At 52.3% G+C, this 26,662-nt stretch overlaps 2 long non-coding RNA genes across 9 annotated transcripts in view; one reads left to right on the plus strand and one right to left on the minus strand.

The window, feature by feature from the left end:
* Positions 1-22,912, minus strand: LOC109567545 (uncharacterized). 5 transcript variants are annotated; one of them, XR_011570285.1, is made up of 5 exons: positions 22,796-22,906; positions 21,727-21,808; positions 10,276-10,439; positions 2,204-2,295; positions 1-2,086 (listed from the first exon to the last, which is right to left on the minus strand). It is a non-coding gene; the product is annotated as an uncharacterized lncRNA (long non-coding RNA). The 5 variants fall into 5 exon arrangements; XR_011570286.1 differs by lacking the exon at positions 21,727-21,808 and having other exon boundaries at positions 22,796-22,912; XR_011570284.1 differs by lacking the exon at positions 22,796-22,906 and having other exon boundaries at positions 21,727-22,027.
* The window catches only part of LOC109567546 (uncharacterized), a 16,804-nt gene continuing 10,822 nt past the window's right edge, over positions 20,681-26,662 (plus strand). The window contains exons 1-3 of one of the 4 annotated variants that reach the window (XR_011570283.1): positions 20,681-21,176; positions 24,396-24,468; positions 25,779-26,432. This is a non-coding gene — a long non-coding RNA (uncharacterized lncRNA). Of the gene's footprint in view, positions 21,177-22,265; positions 22,522-24,152; positions 24,291-24,395; positions 24,469-25,778; positions 26,433-26,662 lie in introns of those variants that run through there. The other 3 variants (XR_002182082.2, XR_011570282.1, XR_002182083.2) reach the window with 3 other exon arrangements.

Raw genomic sequence — 26,662 nt, forward strand, 5'->3', positions numbered from 1 at the left:
TAAAGACCTCATTGCAAGCTTCTTCTTTTTTTAATGTATTGATTTTTATTTGAAGGATGATTCCTTTACAATAGTGTGTTGGTTTCTGCCACACATCAATATAAGTCCGCCATAGGTATACATATGTCACCGCCTTTTTGAACCTTCCTACCACCTCCCATCTAAATTGCAGGATTCTTTAACACAGTAAAAGACTGGAAGCAACCTGATTATCCAAGAAGAGGAAAGTTTCGTTTGTTTTTAGTATCCCATTTCTTTGTTTTTTCCTTTTCTTATTTTTGTTTTAATTAAGGTATGGTTGATGTACAATATTACGTTAGTTTCAGGTATACAGTGTAGAGACTCAATATTTCTGTACATTATACTCCACTTAAAGTTGTTATAGAATACTGTCTATATTCCCTGGCTGTACAGTATATCCTTATATCTTATTTATTCTATTCGTAGTGGTTTGTAGGGCTTCCCTGGTGGATCAGATGGCAAACAATCAGCCTGCAATGCAAGAGTCCCGGATTCGATCTCTGGGTAAGGAAAATCCCCTGGAAGAGGAAATGGCAACTCACGCCAGTATCTTGCCTGGAGAATTCCAAGGACAGAGGAGCCGGGTGGGCTACGGTCCGTGGGGTCGCCGAGAACCACACAGGACGGAGAGACCCGCACTTTCACTTTCACAGTAGTTTGTACGTCTTAGTCAAGAATAAGGGTCTTTTTAGCCAAATAAATTAAATAGTATTCCAGTATCAGGTAACCACTGAAGTGAATGAAGCAGACCTCTGAGTAGGATTTGGAAAAACTGCCAAGATGCAACATTAACTGAGAAAAGATACAAAGTGATTACAGGATGCTAGAGTGTGTGTGTGTGTGTGTGTGCGTGCGTGTGTGTGTAAGGCAAGATGGGACAGTATGTGTACATACATCTCTTGGGAGACACACAGACCATCTCTCAGAGGACAAGGCCCTGTGTTTTGGGGGAAGAGTGGCAAGTCAGAGACGAGAGGAAGGTGACTTTTCGTCCCGTTTGCACTGCTCGAAAGCTTTTGGTTTTGGTTTTGTTTCGCTGTGTGCGTGACTGTCTTCCACGATACATGTTAGCACTGTTTGAAAGATCGGAGACGCCCCTCTTGGACTCAGGCTTTCCTGCAGGCCTCGGGACAATCTGGGCTGCTGTCTGCTGAAAGCCCGCTGCAAACCCGGGGCGGCAGTGAGACGCCAGTGGACCCAGGCCCCGGGGAGGAGGCTGCAGGCTCCTGACCCGCCGCACGACAAGCAGCTGCTTTTGTCTTTTTTTATGAGTGGGACAACAAGTAAGAGTTCAGCTGTAAAAGGGTTTTGCCCACTTTGAAATGAAACGTTTGAAAAGCTTTGATCTTGAGTTAATCTCATCCTACTGATGGGAAGACATGGGTCCAGAGAGGAGGAGGAAAAAGAAGATGATCCCAGAAACCAGCAGACCTCGCTCTGGCTGAGAGCCTTAGGTGGTAAATTTGTCTCCTTGAACCTTAGCTTTCTTCCTTCAAAAACAAATAAGCAAACTGACAAATCAGTAAGAACTCTTCACAGATAATCTGAAGCCGAAGTAAACCCTGAGGCCTTAGTCTTTTTGGTTCTGGCAGAAAGATGCGCTGGATATCAGAAGTCTTCTCTTTGACCCTCTGATTCTCCAGCAGGCGTGGGCGGGATCCCTGCCCCCAACACCCATGTCGGTCAAGTCCAAGATCAGGCATATCTCATTTATCAGAAGTCACCTCACTGCAAAATGCAGGATACTCTAGGATGCATTCAACTGCAAGGACAGGAAACCCGGCGCAAAATGCTTAATCATTAAGGAAATGTATTTTCTCATGAGTTTAGAAATCCAGAGGCAGGGGAGTGGATCCAGCAGGCATGCATTCAGCTGCAAGAATGTCACCACTGGTAAGTTCTATCATCTCCTGTTACTAAGCCCAACAGTAAGCGTCTTGGGCTGCTAGGGTGCCTCGGTGATGCCACCAGGGCACCAGGTTCTTCCTGTTTCTTCACTTGGCCTTCTTGTCCTCACGGTTGGTCGTGGTTGCAAGATGGCCATTCTCTCTAGCTCGTATCCGCACTGTAGCCGGAAGAAGAGGACAGGGGTGAGCAGAGCACCTGTTATGTTTGTCTCTTTTCAAAAAGCTTTCCCAGGGGCCCCACTTGGCAAATTCTTCTTAATATTCATGTCTCATACCTGGATCACATAGCCGCTCCCGGCTGTCACAGGGACTTCAGGAGGCTGAGAGCTTTTAGCTGGCTGACTGCCATCCCAATAAAATCAGGGTTCTGTAAACAAGGATAAAAGGAAGAGTGGCTATTGGGCAGACACTAAGCAGTATCTACCACAAGTTGTTCAAGGGACATTAATACAAGGACTCAAAGACATTATCCAGCACACGAGTTTTTCCCCCTTTCTACTCTTCTGTTGTCAGTGTGGGCTTCTGTCCGGAGACCTGATTTCCCTCCTCAGGCTGGGAGGGTGACCCCTGACTTAAGTACACTGGTCGATGCCCCCTCAGACAAAAGAGGGTTCTTTCAGCCAACAAGAAGAGTTGACAATAGCTGTAACTAAACAGTCAACAGTGTCTGCCATACCTCGATTAATCAGAATTTTAAAAATCCCATCCTCTTCTTTCAATTCACTGCAATCTCCCTTTTGTTCTCACAGGTATCATTATCTACGGCGGTGATAATTCTGCATAACAAACACCCCAAACGTTTTATTCTCTTGAATATGGAGTTGCTGCAGGTCAGCTGGCCTGGTGTGGATCTGTCGGGGTGGTTCTGCTGGTCTTGGCTAGGCCCATCCACCTGCCTGCTGTTCTGCTGGAGGTCTGCTGACCTAGGCTGGCCTGGCAGATGGGACTCTGCCCTGCCTCACATGCCTCTCACCTTCTTCTGGGACCCAAAGACGTCACCAGGTGTGTCTGCTTACAGGGTGAAGTGAAAGTGCACGTCGCTCAGTCCTGTCCCACTCTTTGTGACCCCAGGAACTAGACAGTCCCTGGAATTCTACAGGTCAGAACACTGGAGTGGGTAGCCTTTCTCTTCTCCAAGGCGTCTTGCCAACCCAGGGATCGAACCCAGGTTTTCTGCATTGCAGGCAGGTTCTTTACAGCGATGGCAGAGGCATAAAAGCCAGGTGGAGATATGCAAGGTCTCTGAAAGCCTAGTCTCCTGCGGACACACTGTCACTCTCATCTCATTCTGTTGGTAAAAACAAACCATGTGGCTGAACTCAAGTCACCCGGGAGGGAATATGCTCCACCCCTTTTGTGGGAGGAACCGCAAGGTCACAGGTCAAGAGGCGTGGATCCAGGGAACAGGGAAGAATTCCTCAGATCCAGCGTCATTTCTGTTTGTTGGTTACCTACCTCACTGACTTCTCTTTTTCAGTCTCACCTATGGTTTTCTTGTCTCTATCCTTTCTTCCCTCCACATTCGAGAGAATAAAAGGTTGGGGTGGTTTGTTATGTAGCATTATTGTACCTGTAGACGACCAATACCTGCAGGGACGGGAATGAGATTGCAGTGAGGGGAGGAGAGAAGAGGGTGGATAAAAGTCTCTGGTCAGTAGAGGTGAGGCAGACCTTGCCAGTTGCCCAGCCACAGCCAGCGTCAACTCTCCTGCCTGGCTGAGAACCCTCTTTAATTTGAGGGGGCTATCACTCCATGTTCTCAAGAAGAGCACTCCCTCTGCAGCCTGAGGAGCTAAGTCCGGGCAGAAGACGGACACGGGGGCCCCTGAGGCTCTCTGGTCACCTCTACTCCTTTTCTGCACACGTTCTCTGTTTTAGGGCCAGCCCCGGGTCTTCAGTCGCCAGCTTTGCACTGATAATCCTCAGATCTGTACGCTCAGGCCTGGCATTTCCCCTGGGTCCACCTGCCAAGTGGGCATGTTCACTGACCCTTCTCACGGGCTCTCAGCTCTTTCCCACTCAGACCCTGATGCCCTTGGCCTCAACCATACCCCACACTTCCTCCTTTACTCTGGGTCTCATGCATGCCCATCAGTCACTCAGTCCAAGAACCTGACTCCGTGTTCTCCTTTGTGCTATAGTTGGTACTTACAACGACCGTTTGCTGAGCACTTAACCACGTGCCAAGCACGAGACTGAGCATCGTGCATGTGTCATCTGATTTAACCCCTGAGATGAAGGAGGCCCCGGTACTGTCTATATTTCACCCAACACAATCCAGCCATCCCCCCGAGGTGTGTGTCCCACAGTTAGAGCACGTGGCCTCTCTCAGAAGCTTCAGTGATCATGCCCAACCAGTCGATCGAAGTTCCCCCTTTAAAATCCTTTATGGGGACTTCCTTGCTGGTCCAGTGGTTAAGACTCGGCTTGCAATGCAGGGGATATGGGTTCAATCCCTGGCTGGGGAACTAAGATCCCACATGCTTCACGGTGTAGCCAAAAGATAAAATATATTTTTAAAAAATTTAAAAGCTAAGTTAAAAAATTTAAAAATTTAAGTTAAAGTTAAATTTAAAAAAAATTTAAAAGCTAAGTTAAAAAATTTAAAAAATTTAAAAGCTAAGTTAAAAAAAAAAAAAACCTTATGGTTTTCATTGTCCTAGAGACCTGAGCTAACCCTTTGGTCTGTAGTAGTTGGCTCCAAGATTCTTTTTTTTTTTTTTTTAAACTTTTTATTATGGACTGGGGTATAACCTATTAACAATTTTATGATAGTTTCAGGAGAACAGTGAAGGGACTCAGCCGTACATAGATATGTGTCTATTGTCCCTCAATATCCCCTCCCATCCAGGCTGCCACGTAACACCGGGCTTAGTTCCAGGTGGCTCCAAGATTCTTGCATTTATTTACACAAGAGGAGAAATGACTGAGCTTTCTCAATGTGCCAGGAAGCTTCTAGGCACCAGAGAAAGACAGCCGTCCCCAGGAACTTAGGTCCAGTGACAGTAAACAAAAGAACACGTATCTGACGTGTCAGGGAGTAACAGAGGGCTGGGGAGAAAAAGAAAGCTGGGTGAGCGGTAGGCATTTGGGGTAAGGGACACCATTTTGGTGGGAGTCAAGGACAGTCTCTCTGATAAGAATGTATCGCAGTCAAGGAAGTAAGGGAGCAGTAAGTGCAAAGGCCCTGAGGCCCAAAGAGGCACGGTGGAGGCCAGCGCAGGGAGTGGGAGGGGTGAAGGAGTGAGGAGGAAAGGGGAAGTCAGACAGAACCTTGCCGCCCGCCGAGAGCACTTGGCACCAACCCTGGGTGCAGTGGAAGCCGCAGGAGGACTCTGAGAAGAGGAGGGGTGTGACCTGACTTGGGTGTTCGCAGGACCTCACTGACTGCGTATGGATTAGACTCCGGACGGGGGCCAGGGAGGAAGCAGGGTTTTGCAGGCCTCATAGTGCTTAGGTCACAGATGGGATTCAGGTGTTCAAGTGACAGTCTCAGAAAGCACAGGGAAACCAAACAGGATTTTCGAGTTAACTCAGAATCTACCAGAAGATGGCAGGGAGCGGTGTGTGTTAGCCTCAGGCACCGCTGGGCCACCGGCGCTCTCAGCAGCATTCTCAGGAGATGATGAGGCTGTGGTCCCGATGATGCCTGTGGGTTTCCCCTGTGCCCCCACCTGCTGTTCTGGCCCAGGGAAGGGTGAGCGCCAAGCACACCCCACATGACCCAGGTGATGGCGACCGGCGACCAAGCTCCCACCAAAGATGCTGACGGCTCCGAACAAACACTGACGCTCCTAGTTCTGCAAAAACAAACCATGCCTCCTTGCACGCTGTACCCGGCCCCGGCCCCAACACCGCCGTGCTGCGCCGAGCTCCCTTATCTCGCCGCACAATCCTTCAAAGAATAACAGGGCATATTTGTATCTGTGGTTTGGATTCCCCCAACCTGTGACATCAGATAAGTGCGATGTTCATAAAAAACGAACGACATCGCAGAGAGGAAAAAAACAACTGAAAACAAGTCCCTGGGTTCGGCCTCAACTTCCTCTCTGGGGAGGAAGGGGCTCTATGTGGTTGAGGTTTCACGGTGCAGAGTCTGGGGCTGGGGATGGGGGGTGGGGATGGCGTCCTGCTCTCTCCCCAGCCAGCTCTCATCTCAGCCTTTCCACTTGCCCCTGTAGTATGGAAATGATGCTCTCAGGGCTGCTCTTGAAAAGTGACTCTAAAAAAAAAATAGCAATAATGGCAATCATCTGCCATAGGCCATTTTCTTGGGCAGTAATCTTCACAGCCACCTGCTTCACCCTCACGTGGGGTAGCTACTGAGATCAACTGGTTTGTAGATGGGAGACTGACACTCTGAGTAGGAAAAGAAGGTGGTTATAAACACTATGTGGCCACTTTTGGTTTTTAGAAAATGTAAACATGTAAAATGGAAATTAAAAAAAAATTTTTTTTAACTATATAAATAACAGTTTGGCAGGAGATTCGCCGAGAAGTCACAGAGGTTTTCCTGGGTGTTGGAAGTGCCAGGGAGACTGATTCCCTGATGTCTCTTTTCCATCACTCGGGTCTCAGCAAATTGGCTCCTCCGCTGAGAGGCCACCCCCGGGCCCATCTACACGGACCCTCCCGCCTCCCACCACCTTCATCTCTTCATGCACCTGTCATCACGGGGGGGTACCTTGGTTTTCCATCTGTTTCTGGATTCACGACCTGTGTTTCCCACTAGAGCATAAACACCACAAAGCTGGAACCGCATTCACAGCTCCTTGAGCAGCGCCTGGCTTTAGCGGGCCTCAGTAGATACTCCTGGACCAACTGTGTTTTCTTCCTATTTTAAAAATTTTCTTTTTAAAAACCAAGCCATCTGGATTACTTTTAATTGCTATTTTAAGAGCTGGTTAAAAGTGAGCTGGCCAGAGCCCCTGCAGGGAAGCGTCGCCTTTGCAGGCTTATCTGGCTGGACGTGAAGGAAGTGGGTGCCCTGCCTTTCCTTGGGCTGTGTCAAGGGGTGAACATCCCGGAGTTTCTCAGCCCAGCCTGCTCTGAGTTCCCTGGCCCCGGAGATCTCTCCGCCTGGGACAGGGTTATCTTTGAATGACAGCATATTCAGCTCCCCCACTCCCAACCCCCTGGGGTGAGGCCGCCAGAATCTCAGGGGGCAAAAGGGGGCCCCAGGCCAGACGCAGCCCATACAGGGGAGGCGTTACTTAGGCCACGCAGTTCCAACATCTTGGAGTTTTGCCATCATTTAAAAATCAAGAGACTTTGGAAGAAAACTAAAATATCTTCCCAACGGGCAGGAAATAAGATGAGAATAAAATAGGTGGGGAGACTTCACATCTTTCAAAGGGCAGTTGTGCCAACATATATAAACCGATGCTGTTTCGAGTAGTGACCCACAGGATTTGTTTAATGGGATAAATTCATTTTGGAGTTTACAAGGAAAAGTATGAAATAGAAGAACGGTGGGAAGAACTATCACAAAGGTGGTATTTGAACTCACTGGGGAAATGGAATATCAAATCCAGGATGCCAGCATAGCACATTATCGATTTATTCCATTTATCACTAAAATAAAAAGACTCTCATCTTCCACTCTATTAAAAAAAATACACAGATTTCACATAAAATGTCTGGGTTTCTGCCTGAAAACCTTAAAAGTACGAGACCCTCATTTTCCTGAGGTAGCCGTGGGCTGGCACAGAGTTGAAACTCCAGGGCTTTCTTGTTCACCGCGTCCCCCTCACTCCCTGCTGCTGCCTCCCCCTGCCCACGCCGCCCCCCACCCCAGCCGCCTTCATCATCTGTGTGTCTTCTCTGGGCCCTGAAGTCACTGGAGTTCGTAGCCCCTGAACTCAGGGCTGGCACAGCAGAGAGACTCAGGGGACATTGGAGCTCGGATGCCTGCTGTCGGCCCCCTTTATGCTCACGTCGTTTTTCTTGGTGGACCTACAGACGCCAAGGAGGGGTGTGGCTTGAGAACCTAGACCGGGGAGTCAGAAGCTTGAGTGACCTCTGAAGAGTGACTTTCCCTCGGGGTGCCTCAGTTTCCCCCTCTGCCAGGGGAATAATAAGATCTGTTGCTTATCGCCTGCAGGAATGTTGCCGTTGTTCCTGTAAAATGCATGAGCCAGGGCTCAGAGCAGAGTCATGCCAGGGAAAATGAGGTGGGAGGACAAACCCTCCTTCTCAAATTTTGGGTTTTTTAGTGTCCTTTTAGTCTTTTTAGGGAGACCAGGACAGGAGGAAGGGGGAGCTGGGCAGAGCAGAGGATTGGCTTTGATCTCCTTTTGCCAAAGAGGAGGAAAGAAAGTAAGCAAATAGCCCTGGCCTCCTTTGATTCCACACTGCCTGCCCGAAGAGCTCTGCAGCTGATAAGAACGAGCCGAATTCGATCTGGGCAACTCCGCCCTTCTGACCGGACTTACCCTGGGCAGCTGGAATCTGGGACCCTAAAACCCGTCCCACACCCTGCCCGCAGTGCCCACCTTTCATGCCCTTCTTTGCTTGCCCCTGCGATGGAGACTAGAGGGGGACAAGATCGGGGAGAATTTCCCACCCAGGAGCCACACACCAGACACGAGAGAAGGAGCTGGGAGGGAGGCCTCAGAGCACGTGAGCACCCCAGCTCCCCAGTCCCAGGAAGGAGCCCTCCCAGGGGGACTAATGGAAAATGAAATTCTCAGACATTGAGACTGGGCTGCTGGAAGGAGGGTGAAGCTTCTGGGGAAGAGCAGAAAATCTCCCTTCCCATCAGTTGGTGGGGAGCAGCCGCGTGGTGCAGAGGTTCACAGGGTGACTTTGAAGCCATCCCGCTCATGGGTGTGTGACTCTGGGCAAGTGATTTCACCCCACCTAGCCCTGGCACCTGCCTTGTTAAGGGTTAAGTGAGGTCATGCCCCTCAAGTGCCTGGCACATAGTGGGTCCAGGGACTGGACACTTATGGTAAAAGGCCAGAACAGCCTCAGGCAGACAGACAGAAAAACGCCAAGTCCAGAAAGATGAAAGAGGATCGGTTGTTTGAAACCTCTCAAGGCGCCAAGGGCCATGCAGTCAACAAGGTCAGGAACCAGGGCCCATTTGAAGTTGGGAAGAGGTAATTCCAGACCGAGTTTAGCACAAAGAGAGGACATTTCCTCCATGTTACCTCCAAGGAGGCCCCAGCTGATGGCGTTAAGCTTCCCAGGGACTGGTAAGTAGCTAAAGGTTAAGGCAGAGGGGGGCTGCGAGAATAGTTTCTGGGGTCAGGGTTCCTTCCCACCATAGCCCCTTCCTCACTGAGCGATCTATGCGTCCTGGCCTCAGTCTCTCCACCTGTAAAATGGGAGCCCTAGTGACATCAGTCTCCGGATTTTGAGGGTGAATATGTAGCTTTCAGTTGGTGCTCGGTGAATGAGTGGACGTCACGAGCCACAGCTACGTTAGGGATAAGGCGGCAAAAGCAAGGATTGGTGGAGGGAGACGAACTGACCTCTGTCCGGTTCTCACTTGGTGATTAAGCCCAGGCCCCGTTCCACGCCACCAGCTCGGCCATGGCCACCGGAGGCAGGAGCTTGCCCTGCCTCATGCCGCTCCATGACCCGGACAGTGCCTGGCACAAATCGGCGGTTTGCTCACAGAATGCGTGGAACTGGACAAAGAGGAAAGGAAGGCAGAGAGGCCAGGGAACTTGTCCAAGACCACACAGCAGCCTGCCCACCTGGGGTCACCGCTGGGGTCACCGCTGGGGTTGGGGCTGGACTGATCCGGCCGCAGTGTGACTTCCCTCTGCTTCTCCATCTCCTCGAAGCCTCCCAGCCCCCTCTCGACCACTCCCTGTCCAGGCTGCCCCCACCTAGTGGAGCCAGGGAAGCGGTTCGGCCTCCTCCAGGCTCCTCCGTGGACCGTCCAGCACCCGCTGCCCGCGGCACGCCCTCACCTCTGCTCTCTCCCAGGCAGGCCGGCCGTCAGGAGCTCACCGCCTGTGGGCCTCACCTGGCCTCAGATGTGTTCTACGCAACCTCATATACAGTGTGGGTGTGTGTGCTGTGTGTGTAAGGTTTTGTTTTTTTTTCATAATTTTGAATCATTTGTCAACACTTAAAAACTGGAGATTTCACATAAAAACCAGGGTTTCCAGCTTCTGTTAGAAACTGGCAGCTTGGGGCCCACCTTTCCTCTGCCAGCTGGGGTAGTGCTCTGAGGGCCTCCAGACCCCATGTCCAAGCCTGGCCCGCCTCCTTCCTTGGGGCCTCCTTACATGAAGACCCCAGGATTGCATGAGAGACCCAGGCTCCCCACACTCCCTACCACCACGCCGGGCCACCTCGCATTATAGATCCTGCAGCCTAGGGTACTCGCCTGGGAAGCTCCAGAGGCTGGGTTGGGCCTGGATTCCAGGTTTGTGGCAAGCAGAGTGACGCCCCTCCAGAGATGAATGTGAAAGTGTGAGTCACTCAGTCATGTCCAACTCTGTGCGGCTCCCTGGGCTGCAGCCCGCCAGGCTCCTCTGTCCACGGGATTTCCTGGCAAGAAGACTGGAGTGAGTAGTCATTTTTTCTCCACCCTCCTCCCCACCCAGGGATAGAACCCAGGTCTCCTGCATGGCAGGCGGACTCTTTACTGTCTGAGCCCCCAGGGAAGAAGGATGGCTCTTCCAAAGATGTGCATGTCCCAATCCCCAGCACCTGTCATTACGCCACCTCATGTGACAAAAGGACTTGGGAGACATGGTAGAGAATCTAGAGATGGGGCTGCGTTTCTAATGAGCATCCGTGTTCAAAAACAACTGGACTATATGAGGATGCTTTACTTTTAGCGAGTTTGTTTCTCTCTCATGTTCATCGCTTCCATTTCATTTAGTTTATGTTTTCCAATTTCTCCATCTCTTTTTTTGTGGTTGTTCTTTCCCAAGCCTTTATCAAGCATAGTAGAAAAGCTTTTGTATGCACACACACACATATATATATTATATAGTATGTATAATATGTATATTTTAGAAAACTTATGAATTTTTGCCTAGCTAAAAAATTTATGATGGTTGATTCCACTTCTTTGACTTAGTGTGAACAGAAAGCTAGATTTCTAATTTATATCCACTCAAAACCTTGATATAGTTCCATGTCTTTTGGCATCTAATATTACTGCTGAAAGATTAGGAAGTTTATTATCTTAGAAGTTAAAAAAATTTGTTTAATTAGGCTGGACATTTCTAATCCAATTCTGAGAATATATTTAAAAAAAGAATCTGGAGATGAGAAGATTAACCTGGATTATGCAGTAGGCTCAATGTAATGGCAAGCATCCTTATGAGAGGGAGGCAGGAGGGTCAGAGTCCGAGAAGGAGAGGTTTGAGGGAAGCCGAGGTTGGAGTGGTGTGAGCCAAGAGTATGCGTGGCATCTAGAAGCTGGAAAAGGCAAGAAGCGGAGTCTGAGGAGCGAACCCTGGGTTTGATTTTAGCCTGGGGAGATCTATGTTGGACTTCTGACCTCCAGAGCCATAAGGTAACAAGAGTCTGTTATCTTGGGCCACTAAATTTGACATAATTTGTTATAGTAGCAACAGAGATGGAGAAGGAAATGGCGACCCACTCCAGTATTCTTGCCTAGAGAATCCGTGGATGAGGAGCCTGGTGGGCTGCTGTCCATAGGGTCGCACAGAGTCGGACACGACTGAAGCGACGCAGCAGCAGCAGCAGCAACAGGGAACTTCTAACTGGGCTCAAATCCTGGTTTGCTATTTAATCGGCCGTATGCCCTGGGCAGGTGACTTGCTGCTGCCGAGGCAAGGTTTCCCTATCTGAAAAGGGGGCACCAGGGCTCTCCCACGGGGTGTCGTGAGCGGTCCGTCGGCACGGCAGAGAAGTGTGAGCACAGCCCAGCAGCTCCTGGTGCCGATCGTCTAGCATTGCCCTCACGTCTCTCTCCGTGTTGTTGAAACCAGCTCAGAGCCAGCTGAAAAAAATCTGCCCACTGCTACCCAACCCTCAGGGATGAAGTCCAAACTTCTTACTTCTGGCCCGGCTTAACCCAGCTTGCCTAATGATAATAATACTGCTACTGCTCGTAAAGCATTTGGCATGTGCTAGGGATGATTCTTGGCGCTAGTGGTACAGAACCCACTGGCCCATGCAGGAGACGAAATGAGACGAGGGTTCGGTCCCTGGGTCGGGAAGATGCCCTGGCGGAGGGCATGGCAGCCCACTCCAGTATTCCTGCCTGGAGAGTCCCATGGTCAGAGGACCCGGCGGGCTACAGTGCATAGCATAGCAGAGTCAGACACGATTGAAGCGACCTGGCAAGCACACAAAGGCATGATTCTCAGCACTGTTGAGATATTTGATTCATTTAACGGTCACACCAACCCTATCGCTTTCCCGGTTTTCAGATGGAGAAAACTGAGGCCACGGGTGAAATCACATGCCCAGGGCCCCTTGAAAGGGTGGTAGCTATGCTGGTATCTCTTTTATTTATCTAGCTTTGGCTGCACTGGGTCTTCGTGACTGCACGTGGGCTTTCTCTAGCTGTGAGTGGGAGCTGCTCTCTACCTGATGTGCATGGGCTTCTCTTTGTGATGGCATCTCTTATTGCAGAGGCCAGGGCTCCAGGTGCGAAGGCTTCAGTAGCTGTGGCACACGGGCTTAGTTGCCCCGAGGAATATGGAATCTCCCTGGACCAGGGATTGAATCTGTGCCCCCTCCATTGGCAGGTCCTGAATCCTGCGGAAGCCTTAGGAGATGGGCACGACTGTCATTACTCCCATTTTACAGATGAGGACACTGAGGCCCAGAAAGGTGGCATTGGCTGCCCCAGGTCACAAGGTGAGTGAGTGGTGGATTCTAAGCCACTGGACCACCAGGGAAGGCTGCTATGCTGGTATTTGAACGCACACTATTGTGCCCTGGGGCCTGAGCACTGACCACTGGACAGGGGTGTCTCTCTGTATGTGGACAGACCAGGCCCCAGAGTGTAACCTAAGACTCGGTGGTCTTGGCATCCCCTCCACCCACCACTTGGCCCAAGTGCAATTATGGACTCAAGACTCTTGGTTCACAGCTCTGCCCCAGGGTGCATTTATTCCACAGTTTCCAGCAGTGCCCCCTCGGCACTGGGTACTGTGCCCCAGAGAAAATGCAGATTCCTCAACCGAGGCCCAGACCCTGAGGACAGACGAATATGCAACCATCACAGCTCAGCAAGAGACAGCAGGAGCTGGGGGTGGGGAGAGGTCAGGGGAGGGGCGTGCAAAGACGGGCCTGAGGAAGTGTGATGCTGGCCCAGCCAAAAGACAAGGCTGAGTGTGTTCCATGTGAGGGACCTGGGATAGAAGAGCCTGTGTGTCCGGGGAACACTTTGTGGCCACATGTGGCCAGAGTGCTGCAAAGGAGGCTTGACCACTCACTGTCCTTGTGACCTGGGGCAGCCCACGCCAGCTGGGCCTCAGTGCCCTCATCTGTAAAGTGGGAGTAATGAGAGTTGCACCCATCTCCTAAGGCTGTTTGCAAGATTCAGAGCATTGGCACATGCAAAGTCCTGTGCTCGGCCGCAGGCAGACTGAAGAACTGACCATGAATCAGCACGGTTGCTAGGATTATATGAGCGTGAACCGCCCAACCTGCTCATCCTTCCCCTTATACTCAGATCCTTAGGTGCAGAAGCCCCGGAGCCCCCATATTCACATTCACGGGGCGACTCAGGAGGTAGCAAGTGAGGAGGCGCTGCTCCCTGGGACGTCCAACCAGCAGACTGGTGCTCCTAGCACCCCAGACCCGGGACTCCAGACCAGTGTCCACCATCCCCACATCCCCTGCTTCCAGCAGCCTCATCCACCCTGCTTCGCGCGCTCCGGTTCCCTCTGGTCCTTGTCTTTCTTCTCCTGGACTCACTTGAACTTTCTCCACATCTTGACCGACCCTGGATGTGAGTCACATTTGATCCTTGAGTTTCTCTTTTTTCAAAGGCACATTAAAACTGTGAGAACTGCTAGGCCTATCTGAGCACTTGCTGTGTGCCTGGCATTTCCAGTCATTCATTCCCTCATTCATTTATTCAACAAATGGCCGTGGGCACCTCCCAGGGGCCCTGGAGCGCAGCAGTGCACCATAAGGGTTCCTGCCTGGTGGGATTTACACTGCAGGGGGTGAGGGAGGAAGAGGAGTAGATGATAAACCTGCCAAGTCTCCAACCCGTTCTCACTGAAGCACCACTGCAACCCCAGGAAATGTTTGTTCCCATTTTCCAGGTGAGACAACCAAGGCTCAGAGCCGGGAAATCACTTGCTCAAAGGTACACAGCTAGGAATTTGAACCCACACCAAGTTCTTAACCTCCCCAGCAGACTCTCTACAGAGATAAAAGCCATTGGCCCGGTTCCACCTTCAGTGTGTTTGGGATGCATTGTAGCGCCCCAAGTTGGGGGTGCTGGTGCCCAAGGGCTCAGCTCATTCCCATGAGCCCACAGGCAGGATGAGCTCTGCCCTCCCTCCCAGCAGCCTCCAAAGGGGAAGGCCAAGAACACAGTCACTCTCTGGCCAGAGCTGGTGGGAACAGGACGTCCCAGTCCTCTTGCCCTGGCCAGGCCCCGTGAGCTATTTTGGGGCACGTTTATTGATGGGACATGGGTGCCCGGCTGGACTCCTGATTTCAGAGGCACAGCCGCAGGCTGGCCTAGCACGGCTCTACCCCTGCACACCCTGCCGAGGGGCCGCCAGCATCCATGTCCTGTCCAGGCCCCAGACCCAGGGTGCAGCCTGAACTGGCTGGCTCCGGGAAAGACAGGATTCCCAGCTGGAGTGGACGGATCCTGGGGGTCACATGGATTATTGTTTCCCAGAATTCCGGCGCCTGATTCCATTCATAGGAGGCAGAACCAGGAATGAACCCAGAATGAATACAGGAATGGGTTATGAGGTCAAATGCAGGGTTAGATAAATCCTAGCTGCATCCCCTGTGACAACTTACCTCGGGGAAGCCAGGTCAAATCTCAGAGGCTCAGTTTCCCTGTCTGTAAAATGGAGTCAGTGATAGTTCTTACAGGAAAGGAATGGGATTTAATTGAGATAGTGTCTACAGCTCAATACCTACTTATACAGTAAGTGATTGATAATTAATAAATTTGCAAATAATGATTGACAGCCAACATTTACTGGGAATTTGGCATGAGCTAGGCCCCTGGGCTAAATTGTTGATCTGTTTTGTATCATTTCGTCCCCCAGCAACTCCAGGAGGCCTGGGACACTGTTGCTCCTGTGTACAGATGAGAAAATTGAGCTCAGAAAGATGACGTGCCCAAGATCACACTGCAAATATGTGGCAGAAAACCTGCCTTTGAACGCAGACCTGAAGAAGAGGGGACAGGGCAGACCCGAGTCCAGGGCCACCTCCCTGTCCCCCAGGACTATACCCGAGGTCGGCTGCAAAGTTCCTGTAAACACCGAGTCCCTGCCAGGCGGCGTTTACCTCAGTCATCCCTCAATCTGGGGAAGTGACCTCCTGGCCCTTCCACCTGATGGAAATCCAGAAACCAAAGTTTCCAGAATATTCCCTTGACCTGCCTCCCTCTCTTCAGAGTTATTTTGTTTTCCTGGTTAGTCGGTGAAAGTCTCCAAGAAACTGGCTGGTTTGGCCAGTGCCCTGGGCTGGGTAGGAGGGGTGTTCTGCCGTGTACACTGTGGGCAGGGTGCTGGGGGGACCGTGGACAGGGGAGGCCAGGGGATCCTCTGCATGAGCAACCTAAGGCCAGAGTGGATGCAGCGTTTCCTTCCTAAGGGGTTCTTTGTGCCCTGAACCCGCTGACAGGCTCTGCCCCATGCCCTGAGGGTACACTCCTGCCACCTTTGGCTAAAAAAAGCAGTCCTTTGAGAGATCTGCCCTTCTGGGCCCTTCCAGCTTTTTCTCCCACCCCGAGGCCCCCTCCAACACCATCCTCCAAAAAGACTGTGCCTTTGCGCCCTGCTGAGCTCTCCCCCTGGGAGGCCATTTCTCCATTCTCCACCTGCCAGATGCTTCTCCCTACCTGTCACAATTCCTCCACTGTGGGGCCTTCCCAGAACCCCCCCCCACCCCCCAGCAGCATTGTCCCCTGCCTGGGGGTTGCCATAGCAACCATGAGACACCGCCTCCAGAACCACCTTGGCCTCCCACTGGCAAGACCCTGATGTCCAAGTGGCGAGTGGTCACCTCCACACGGGAGTCACCCAGACCCCTCAAACGTCACAGAGAACCTCAGAACCTCCCCTTTCCCCTCCTAAAACTCCAGCCCTTCCCACTCATCTTCCCCTCTCAGTAAATGGTGCTGCTCTTCACCCAGAGGCTCAGGACAAAACCTAGGGGCTATATGATTCCCTGTTGCCCCACCCCACACATCCCGTCCATCAGAAGGCCTGTCAACTCAGCTGCTGAATGTCAATACATCCAAATCCGTATTCTTGCACCACTGTCGTAGACACACCACCAGGGCACAGGCGGCCGCCACCCTCACCCACTTAACTGTGACCACAGTCCCTTCCCTCGGCTCCAGGCTTCCAGCTTTGCTCCATCACAGCAGGAAGTACCTTTGTCAAAGATAAATTAAGGCAGGTTGCACCCCTGCGCAAAGCTCTCTAGAATTCCTCTTCCTTCTTAGAATAAAAACCTCCTCCTCTCCGAGGCCCATGAGACCTTGTATGATCTGACCTTTGTCCACCTCTGTTCCTGCCACACACACCTCCTCCCTGTTCCTGAGCTAGAAAACTCGTCTCTGGACCTAGGCAGAAACTTGCTGTTCCCTTTGCCTGAAACTTCTTCAACCAGATATCTGTCTGCTTCAGTCTGTCGTTTCATTCAGGTCTCTGCTCAAATAGCATCACCTCAGAGAAGACTTCCACGACCTGCCCATGTGAAATAGCCAGCACCTTCACCACCCACTCCAGCCTACTTTATTTTCCTTCATGGTAGTTGCCACGATCTGACATATTACCTACTATCAGTATATTTGTCTCACCATGGTTTGCTGCTAAATGTTTGACTGGCTCTCGGCAAGGAGGTAGCTCTGATGTTTACATTTGCCAATTTCTATGGTGTGAGTTCTCCCCCTGTGGCTAGTCTCAAGCTCCCAGCATGACTTCCCTGACGGTGGAGTAGAGAAGAGATGTCCAGTGTCCTGCCTTCAGATACTCTTTCCACCGTATAGTATGGTAGATGGTGCAGAGTATTCTGTGATGCACTAATAGATGTCAATAACCTCAAGAACATAGAAAACTGTATGTCAGTTAGAAAGTGATGAGTTTTGAGTAGCTGTTGCCTTTATCTGTATTATCATTAACTGTAAGTTCGAATAATTAGAGTTTTTGTGATGGCTGTGTAAAAGCCAGCTTGCAGAGTTGGCCGGCCAGGACAAGCCACCTCCAGCACAGCACAGGCTATGGGCCACATGAGGGCAGGAATGGCAGCCATCAGGCTTTCTGCGCTTTCCCTGGGGTCTAGAACAGTAGAAGTGGCCCATAGTAGGTGCTCAGCTCGCATTTGGCGAGCATTTTATAATGCATCTTTTCCATCAGCAAGCACAAACGGCTTGCCCCCATCAACTTGACTCTGTGGGCAGAGTCCAGCCTACAAATGGGTTTCATTTGGCTCTCAGAATGTTTTTAACATTTTTTTAAAAACTCGTTGCCAACATTTAAAAGTCATGAGATTTTTTGCATGAAATTCCACATAGACCTGGATTTACAGCCTCTCTTGAAAATTCTGAAGCTCTCAGCACACGAGGCACGCTCCCCTCGTGATGACAGAGGTCAGAGCTGGGGAGCGGCCGTCGCCTCCTCATGGGCCTGAGCTTTGCCGGTTCATGGCGGACCCCTCCCTCCCTGTCGCCTCACACCAGGCCCACTCATTCACTTACACACCCTGCTGCCCTTAGATATTCGAGTTTGTTGCTTTTCTTTTTTAAGTCTGCTTATATATTTGACATGCCAGGTCTTCGTTGCGGCATGCGGGATCTTTAATTGCAGCACACAAACTCAGCTGACCCACGTGGAATCCAGTTTCCTGACCGGGGATCGAACCTGGGCCCACCTCTCTGGGAACGTGGAGTCTCAGCCACTGGACCACCAGGGAAGTCCCGAAATCTGGGTTACAATTGCCATCTTAGCCTCTGTTCTAGCCCTTGTCACCATGTCCCCTCCAGACTGAGGCCACCTGAGGGCAGACTCTGTGAGTTTGGCCCCCGGGGGCTTCCATTCCTGCTACAGGGTCTGGCACACAGTAGGCTCACAGGCCCTGGAATTTGGTGAAAGGTTTGTTGTCAAATGAATCCCAAACCCTCAGCTTCCCTAACTGGGGCATGCACTCCATCCAAGCCCCGACCGGAATGTGACAAAGAGGTTGGCCCAGGCCAGGGTTTTAAAAATACCCAGGGCTGGTCAGCTGCGAGCACTTGGAGGTGTTGAAACAAACGGGCAGCGTCTGGCTGGAGGCCAGCACCCCAACTTTGCTGTGCAAACTTGGGCTCGTAGGAGGGGCCATCGACAGCTCCCGGGGGCGGTGAGCAGTGGGGAGACCGGGCTGCAGCCCCTTCCCCTGGCGCCCCGCTTGGGAAAGTTTATAAACAGCGCTCGGTTTATAAACAGCACTGGGTGACGTGACATAATTTCGCAGAAAGGGCTACAGGGCAGACTGTGAACACAGGGCAGCTCTCCTAACTTTTCCTCGCCGCGGTCTCCTGGCGTTGAGAGCCGGGGTGTTGCTCTCCCTGTGGTCTCCCCGCAGCCTTCAGAGCCACTGCCCAGCACGCCGGAGTCACAGTTAAAAATAACGCTCCCAGTACAGCCCCCTGGGGGACAGCCAGCCCCGGGGGGGCTGGACCAGGGAGGTTCCGAGCTCTGATCGAGGGCCCACTGGGCGCCAGGCGCTTCCGAGACCTCTGCTCGCTGAGCCTCACTATGGCCTTGAGAGGGAGGAATCATCGTCCCCTGCACAGATGGGGAAACTGAGGCTGGGGAGCGACACAGTCCCTGGTTCAGAGTTCTGTGCTCAGCTGGTGGCAGTATTCAGATCCGTGAGACTAGCGTGTCAAGGAGTCAGGGGCTCAGTGTTTTGCTTTGCTGGGTCCCGAGTCCCCGGAAGAGTGTCCAGGCCTCAGCAGGCATGGGGGCAGCCCCTACTTAACGTGTCCAAACCCTGCTCCTCCCACTGACATTTTGGAGTTAGGGACACACGCTGATAGATCAACTGAGTATGTTGCATTCCAGATGTGTCTCCTTAGCAATCGGTGCTAAGAAGAAAAATACATCGGGGAAGGGGATGGCGCACCTCAGAGAGGTACAGCTCTACATGCGGGAGCAGGGCCAGAGCAGGCCTCGCTGAGCAAATATTTGAGGACAGACTCAAAAGACATGAGGGATTGGGCAATGCGGATAACTGGAGGAAGCACATTCCCGGCAGAGGAAACAGCAAGTGCAGAGGCCTTGAGGCTGGGACGTTGCCGGGCATGTGTGAGGGCGAGGAGGAAGCCAGTGTGGCCAGGGCAGCGTGGGAGCCGGAATCCTTCCTAGAGGCTCAAAGCTTTCCTCTGGGGTCCACGGGAGCCCCAGAGGGTCCTGAGCAGCTTAGCGTGGCCTGACCGAGCTTCTGCAAGGGTCCCCCTGACTGTGTGTGGAGAACGGACTGTCAGGGCCTGGGAAGAAGGGCGGCAACCAGAGAGGAGGTGACTGCGATGGTCCAGGCAGAAGGGCATGGTGGCCAGGCCCAGGGGAAGACTGGAGGAGGGGATGTGGGGGAAGGTCACGACCTCACAGTCTAGATCTGTTCTAGAGGCGGACAGGACACCCTGCTGGACCAGATGTAACAGAAATCAAGAAATCAGGGGCGGCTCCAAGGATTCAGGCTGAGCGGCAGGAAGGACGGAGCCCCCTCCTTAGGGAGGCGCAAGCACTGTGCCGGCTCCCAGGGGAGGACGGACGTGGGTGGGACAGCCCTTCCTGGGACCACGGGGGACCTCGGCAAAGCCCTGCCCCCAGTATGCGGGCCTAACTTTCTGACAGCCCCCCAGTTCAGATGAAGATCCTTCCTCCGCGCCCCCCATTCCATCCCTGGCAAAAGCTCTTGTACATTATGCAGAAGCCACCACATGTCCTCTCCCCTTCAATCCTGAAGAGCAGCAAACTCTTCTGTGAGCCCTCATCGTGTGCCTGGCAGGGTCCTCTTCCTTACATTTGTGAATTCATCTGATCATCACAGCAGTTCAAAGAGGGGAGGACTATTATTTGCATCTACTTCATGGATGGGAAAACTAAGGCCCAGAGAGGTTAAGTCACTGAAGTCTTAGATCACTAATAAGTGGCAGAGGCAGGATTTGACCCCAGGGCTCATGCTGTTAACCATGCTACTGTCTCATGAGCTGCTCACCATTGACCATGAAGAGTCAAACTGGAGGACTGGGGTTGGGAGAGGGGTCCTCAGCCACCCCTCCCAGCATCTACCCCATGCTGTGTCTCTATCCTGCACATCAACTGAAGGGGTGGATATTATGGTGATTATGCCCATTCTACAGATGAGAAAACTGAGGCGCAGAGAGAGGAAGTGCCATGCCCAAAGTCACACAAGCATGAGGACCCAGGGTTCTGGGGCTCCAGACCCCCTTCTGTCCCCATGTCCATACTACCTGTGCCTGTCACCTACTTCTCGCCCTGGTAGGGAGGGAGATGTTCAGGGGTACGAGGGCCATGCTGAGTTTCCTTCCGGTTGGCCAGAGGATGAGGAAGCAGGCTGAGGGTGTGGAGAGGTAACGGGGACAGCACAGCTCTTTGGGCCTGTAGATTCTGTCTGACAGCAACCAACGTTTCTGAGGCCAGCGCTGGGCCAGGCTTGGGGAGGGGGGCGTGGAGGCAGGAACACACAGCCGAGTGTGTGAGGGAGGTTGAGGCCCCAGTTGCCTCTGACGCCACAGGAAATGGGGGGGCTGTCACAGGAGTTCACTTCGAGAGCAGCCCAGGGAAGCAGGTGCTCGTGAGCGTCTGCTTTGGGCAGCCTGTCTAATCTCTTCAGAACTCAGTTTCCACTTCTGTGAAATGGGTTGCTAATGCCTGCCTCGGAAGACGGTTGTCAGGCCGCGTGGTTTTTAGGATGGGAAGAGCACAGGATCAAGCACATCGCAGATGGTCTGGAGACGCGGAACCTGCTGGGCACATGGAGCAAAAAACGAAGTGCTCTGGACACTTTCTTTACCTGTGAAGTGAATGCTTTCCCTCTATTTCATATGTACACAGAAGCTCTCAAACCCCTGATGAGGTGAGTATCAAGATCATCTTAACCGGGACTTCCCCGGTGGTCCACTGGCTAAGATTCTGCACTCCCTAAGCAGGGGGCCCGGGTTCAATCCCTGGTCAGGAAACTAGATCTCACATGCTGCAACTGAGACCTGGAGCCGCCAAACAAGTTTTTCAAAAAATCATCTTCAATGAACAGATAAGAAAATTGATACCCAGTTAAGTTATGAGACTTAACCAGGGTCACAGAGCTGGAAAGGGATGAAGTGGGAATTCAACCCTGACTCACTGGGCTTCCCTGGTGTCTCAGATGGTTAAAAAAAAAAGATCTGCCTGCAATGCAGGAGACCCCGGTTCGACCCCTGAGTCAGGAAGATCCCCTAGAGAAGAAAATGGCAACCCACTCCAGTATTCTTGCCTGGAGAATCCTATGGACCTCCCACGGGGTTGCAAAGAGTCGGACACAATTGAACGAATAACACTTTCACTTTCTTTCACTCTGCCTCCTCAGCTTTGCCTCTCAAATTACGAACCTGAGATCACAGTAGCTTCGGTTTTTCTCGAGCACTTACTGTGTGCCGTGTGCTATTCCGAGCACTTCACATATTACTCTAGACCTCCAGTGGTTCAGACAGGTTCTGCTTCAGTCCCATTCTACACACGAAGAAAGAGGTTAAGTAACTTATACAAGGTCAGACGCTCTGGAGGTACGGCCCATGGTCTTAGGCCACCACGCTCCACTTGAGAGGGTCAGCCCAGTGCCCGGCGCCCAGTAAGTGCTTAATACACTGCTAAACCTTGGGAGAGGATAAAGAGATGAGCAGGGCTTTCCCGTTCTAAGCCACGCTGAGCGCTCGCTTGAGAAGTCACCGTTCCCTGTTCCCACCCCTTCCTGCCAGTCTCGCCGGCCAGAGGAGAAACTGCCTGGGGGCCCTCTTCCCGTCTCCCCCGCCCCCTGGGGAGGTTCTGTGCGGCGTCCACGGGGTCACGGGGCTGCTGGCCGGAGGGCTGGCGAGGACCCGAGTTTGGCCAGGTTATCAAGTTTCGTGGTCAGCCACCTTCGCCCCTGACCAGAGCTGTCTTTCCAAAACAGAACATTCAGTCACCGCCCGTCCCTGTGCTCAGCTGTCCTTGTGCTCCTGACCTCGCTTCCTGCCCACCCGCCCGTTTGTTTTTTTCCTCCCCACCCCCTAGTATCCTTGTCTCTTACTGACATCTCGCGAAGATGACCAGGGCAGGCAAGACAGAGTCAGAGAGAAAGAGAAGCTGAGAGGCCGAGACGGGAGAGAATCGGAGAGACTGTCGGGCACTGACGGATCAAGACAGAGGCCAGTCACGAGCGAGACAAAGATGGGGTTCAGACAGAGGTGGAGAGGCAGAAAGAGGGGGGACACAGAGAGACAGAGGGAGCCCCGCAGACACCCCTGCCGTTCTGCACCCACGGTCTTGGGTCTCCTTGCCATGGATCTGAATGTTCTCCCAAGTCTGCAGCATCTCCTGCCTCTGGCCCCTCCAGCCCCTCCCTCACCCCACACATAATTCCTGTCCAACTCCTTCCCACCTTCCTTCTCCAGGAAGCCCTCCCTGCTCCCACGGTGCCCTAGCTGCCTTTCCCTCACCAGGCTGGTGCAGTCCACTTACTGGTGTGTCTCCTCCACTGGCTGTCCACGCCTCGAGGGCACGAACTGGGTCTGCCTGGCTCGTGCGACACCCCTTGCACCCAGCACAGTCTCTGACACACTTGCTGCTCCATGTACACCGGCCAAATGAAGCACCTAACCAGCTGCCTTTGCATCACCTCGGAGAAGCCCTCCCTGGTGGCTCTGATCACTGTGTTTGACCGTATGATTATTTGCTGTAGGGTCTGTGACCCCTCTGGCCCCAGGAAGGCAGAGTCTGAGTTTGTTGTATCCAACCCCCTTTGTTTCTCTCCAGTGCCTGGAAGAGTGTCTGGAACAGAGTAGGCGCTCAACTACTGGGGGAAGGAATGAATACCCAAGTGGTTTAACTGCTAGCTATTGGAGGGGTTATTATTATTATTAATCGTTATTGGAGTACGGTTTGCTTTACAATGTTGTGCTGGTTTCTTCTGTGTAGCAAAGTAATACTCTCTGGAGGTTGTGAATCTTATGTCTTAGTCCATTTGAATCCAGCTCAAAGCAAGGCAATGGCACCCACTCCAGTACTCTTGCCTGGAAAATCCCATGGATGGAGCAGCCTGGTGGGCTGCAGTCCATGGGGTCGCTAAGAGTCGGGCACGACTGAGTGACTTCCCTTTCACTTTTCACTTTCATGCACTGGAGAAGGAAATGGCAACCCACTCCAGTGTTCTTGCCTGGAGAATCCCAGGGACGGGGGAGCCTGGTTGGCTGCCGTCTATGGGGTCGCACAGGGTCGGACACGACTAAAGCGACTTAGCAAATCTTCCTGTTACCATTGCGATCAAGCCCCGAGTCCTCCCTGAGGCCTGCGAGGCTCTGCACGCTCTGGCCCCTGCTGCCCTCCATCTCCGCCTTGCTCTGTCCTTCCCTCACCGCCCCTACCGGCACCCGTGTCCCCGTTCCCCAGGGCACCATACAGGGCAGACAGTCTCAGCCCCCCAACACCCCACCATACGTCACGCCAGCAGAGCCGTTGTTTCTCTTCTGTGAACAAGGCCGCCTGGCAAATGGAGCACATTTGCACAAACAACCTCAGTGTCAGCAGTGGGCCTTGGTCACTGCGGGACAGTCTCCAAGGTTCAGCCGGCCAGCTGCCCAGGGCCTTGTCCCAAGACAGAACTTGAGTCCGAGCCTCAAAAGAGCTGTCTGGGTGGGAGGGGGCGGTGTCCTGGGGCCCTCGGTCTGACCTTCCTGTCCTGCAAGAAGGGAGGAAAGAAAGTCGTGGGGAGCCCGGGAAAGCAGTGCTCACTGAGGAGACCCCGTCATCCTCTGGGCTCAGACCTGGCCCCAGCTCCTCCAGAAAGCTCCACTGGCCGCCTTCCTCGCTTCCGGGGACCCCTGCTCTCACCCTCATCATATCATAGCAGCTCATATCACGTTCGGCTGAACGTCTCCACTGGACCGTTTCCTCCACTGGACTGTGCTCCGGGTGGTTGAGGCCGAGTCTTCTGTACCTTGGTGTCCCCAGGGCTCAGGTCTGGCAAGTGGGAGGCATCAGCAAACACGTTCTGAACAGGAAAGTGATCGCGGAACGAGCACTTCCCGCCTGGGCTCATATTTGCTTCTGTCTCTATCACCAGGACGTGTGCCCAAGACCTCGGCTCCTGTATCTTTGTTCTCCAGCATCTGTTGCTGCTCGACACAGAGGAGGAGGTATGGAACACATGTGGAAAAAATGAATGAATGAGCCCTTCCTATAGCATCCCTCGTATCTGTCTCTCCCGTCGTACTCTGAGGTCAAGCACCAACCCTGTTTGTTTCTAGCGTCTCTGAGTCTGGCGTAGCGCTCAGCACAAAGGCGATAGTCGGTATGTTTTTACTGAGTAGATGGATGACGGACAGATGGATGATGCTTGAATGTATGGATCAGCGAAGAAGTGAATGGAAGGCAGGATCAGTTCAGTTCAGTTCAGTCGCTCAGTCGTGTCCGACTCTTTGCGACCCCATGAATCCCAGCACACCGGGCCTCCCGGTCCATCAACAACTCCTGGAGTTCACTCAGACTCACGTCCATCGAGTCAGTGATGCCATCCAGCCATCTCATCCTCTGTCGTCCCCTTCTCCTCCTGCCCCCAATCCCTCCCAGCATCAGAGTCTTTTCCAATGAGTCAACTCTTCGCATGAGGTGGCCAAAGTACTGGAGTTTCAGCTTTAGCATCTTTCCTTCCAAAGAAATCCCAGGGCTGATCTCCTTCAGAATGGACTGGTTGGATCTCCTTGCAGTCCAAGGGACTCTCAAGAGTCTTCTCCAACAACACAGTTCAAAAGCATCAATTCTTCAGCGCTCAGCCTTCTTCACAGTCCAACTCTCACATCCATACATGACCACTGGAAAAACCATAGCCTTGACTAGACGGACCTTTGTTGGCAAAGTAATGTCTCTGCTTTTGAATATGCTATCTAGGTTGGTCATAACTTTCCTTTCAAGGAGTAAGCGTCTTTTAATTTCATGGCTGCAGTAACCATCTGCAGTGATTTTGGAGCCCAGAAAAATAAAGTCTGACACTGTTTCCACTGTTGGGGAAGGCTGGGTAGAGTTGAGTAAACTGGGTAGGTGGGTAGAAGTGTGGGTGAATGGATTGGTGGGTACCAGGGTGGATGGATGGATGGAGAACGACTGGATTCATGGATCAGTGGAGGAATAACGGAATGTTGGAGAGAGTGAATAGGACAGTTGGCTGGATGTGTGAGTGGGTGGATTGTTGGCAGATAGATAGATGGATAGATGGAAAGCGGGACAGAAAAGTGCTACAGTCCAGGTTGGGAATGGGGGGAATAATGCTTTACACTGCCCCCATCTCAAAGCCACCAGTTTAGAATTAAATGAGGTCAAAGAATGAGTCAGCTAGAGTTTTCACATGAGGGATATTTAGCAGGAAAAAAAAATAATGTGAGAAGGAAGAGCCTCTGAGCCTCTGAGATTCTCAAGCAAAATCCTGTAAGTTGGTTATGCTTTCTTGCAGTGCTGGCGTGTTACTTACTGAGAGCTTACCATATGTCGTGCCTCTGGGTTTCATCTGGAAGTGGGAAGAAGTCTGACATGCCGACCCTGACTCAGAGTGTGGTCAGGGTCAGACACGACGGTGCTACGTCATCAGTGGGTCTCCTTGGTGGAAGCTGGGTGCACTCCGAAGAGCAAAGGTTTTGGAGATACACAGTGGGTTTGTGTCCCGATCCTTCTCTGTGTGGCCTCAAGCAAATTGCTTGACCCCTCTCTCCAAACCTAGACTCCAAACCCAGATTTGCTCATCCTACCTGGTAGGATTGTTGCCAGCCCATGCTTATGAAATGCAAGGCCCAGGCCTGGATGTGACTGACAGATACCGAGGTGGGCCTCAGCTTGTAAGGCTGGCAGAGCCTCTTAATTTTCCATCCCTGCCTTTCAATGCGACGCAAGCTTCCTGCAGTGAGGGCCACAAACCAGGGAAGAGCTGGAGTCGGCGAATCCAGCGCATCTGGATTCAGGTTCGGCCTCGTCCACGCCCCCGCTGCTCGGTTTCAGACAAGCCCCTGGGCCTGTCTGAACTCCAAGTCCCACCTCTACCTCCAAGGCCCCCTTGCTGTTTCTCAAACACAGCTGTTACGCCTGCACCCAAGCTGCGAGAGAGGCTGCGAAAGTGAGTTTTCTTGTGTCTGCCGTGGGGAGGCGTGGGCTCCCCAGGTTGACGCTCTGCACACAAATCTGCCCTGAGACACGGTGCAGGGGGAAGGGGGTCTGGAAAGGCAGACGGAAGACATGGGTGTCTCACCCCATCCGGAAGAGGAGTTCCGTCCCATGCTGTTTACATGGGACTCTATGCAACATATTTATTCATTTATTTTCCACTCTGTTCTCTCAACGCTGCTA

Source organism: Bos indicus, chromosome 13 (genome assembly GCF_029378745.1).
Source record: "Bos indicus isolate NIAB-ARS_2022 breed Sahiwal x Tharparkar chromosome 13, NIAB-ARS_B.indTharparkar_mat_pri_1.0, whole genome shotgun sequence".
NCBI lineage: Eukaryota > Metazoa > Chordata > Mammalia > Artiodactyla > Bovidae > Bos > Bos indicus.